At 46.2% G+C, this 1286-nt stretch overlaps 1 non-coding gene across 1 annotated transcript; it reads right to left on the bottom strand.

Moving 5' to 3' along the window:
• Positions 1-240: 240 nt before the first annotated feature.
• Positions 241-378, bottom strand: LOC119922776. The gene has a single exon (XR_005448711.1). It is a non-coding gene; the product is annotated as a small nucleolar RNA SNORA7 (small nucleolar RNA).
• Positions 379-1286: the final 908 nt, after the last annotated feature.

Raw genomic sequence — 1286 nt, 5'->3', positions numbered from 1 at the left:
GAGAGGAGAGATGCTGTCTCAGCGATGCTTTGTCTTGTCTTATGCTGTCGAGTCATCTCCAACCTATCAATGGGCACATCTCTCCCAGAACACCCCATTCTCCATCTTCAAGTTTATCCGTAGAGTTTTCTTGGTAAAAATACAGAAGTGGTATACCATTGCCTTCTTCCCTGCAGTAAACCTGAGTCTCCACCCTCGACTCTCTCCCTTGCCGCTGCTGCCCAGCCCAGATGAGTTTTGACTTGTAGCAGATTACTTTCCACTCACTAGCCACTGTGCGAGCTAGGAATGGAATGGCTATGCCTCTGCTTGACTCTCCCTCCCAAAGCCAAAACTGGTAGAGTACTGGAAACTCTCCAGGTACGATTCTGAGTCGGGGGAGTGATGCTTTAGCAAATAGTTTAATGAGTAAATGAGTGGCTAAATATTTATGGGTTTGTGTGGCTGTGTGCTCTTATGTGTAAGTAACCGCAGGCAGTTGAAGCTTGTGTGTGTGTGTGTCTGCGCCAGAGTGACTTTGTGTGTGTGGTTGCATATATCTCCATGATAAGTGTGTTTACATATGGGGGTGTTTTTTTGTCTATTATGAAATCATCGAGAGCAATTCATAGCCATCATGTGCATCTCTTGATAATAATAATAATAATAATGACATTTGTTAAGTGCTTACTATGTGCCAGGCACTGTTCTAAGCGCTGGGGGGGGATACAAGGTAATCACATTGCCCCACATGGGGCTCATAGTCTTAATTCCCTTTTACAGATGAGGGAACTGAGGCACAGAGAAGTGAAGTGACTGGCCCGAAGTCACTCAGCTGGTAAGTGGCGGAGCTGGGATTAGAACCCATGACCTCTGACTCCCAAGCCCGTGCTCTTTCCACTGAGCCACACTTGCTAGCCATGTGACTTTGAGCCAGTCACTTCACTTCTCTGGGCTTCGGTTACCTCATCTGCAAAACGGGAATGCAATCTTCACTTCTTTGGACCTTGGCTACCTCATCTGGAAAACGGAACACAATCCCTGATCTCCCTCAGTCTTAGACTCTGAGCCCAAGTGTGGGACAGGGACTGTATCTGACCCAGAAAAAGTTTCCCTACCTCGGGACTTAGTACAGTGCATGGTACGGAGTAAATGTTTAACAAATACCACACCTTTAACAATAATGAATAATTATGGTATTTCCTAAGTACCAGGCAAAGTACGAAGCGCCGGGGTGGATACAAGCAAATCAGATTTGACACATTCCCTGACCTATGTGGGGCTCAGAGTCTCAATCCCATTTGACA

Source organism: Tachyglossus aculeatus, unplaced genomic scaffold (assembly GCF_015852505.1).
Source record: "Tachyglossus aculeatus isolate mTacAcu1 unplaced genomic scaffold, mTacAcu1.pri scaffold_123_arrow_ctg1, whole genome shotgun sequence".
NCBI lineage: Eukaryota > Metazoa > Chordata > Mammalia > Monotremata > Tachyglossidae > Tachyglossus > Tachyglossus aculeatus.
The sequence above is the reverse complement of the archived record's forward strand: the minus strand, read 5'-3'. Positions and strand labels throughout refer to the sequence as shown.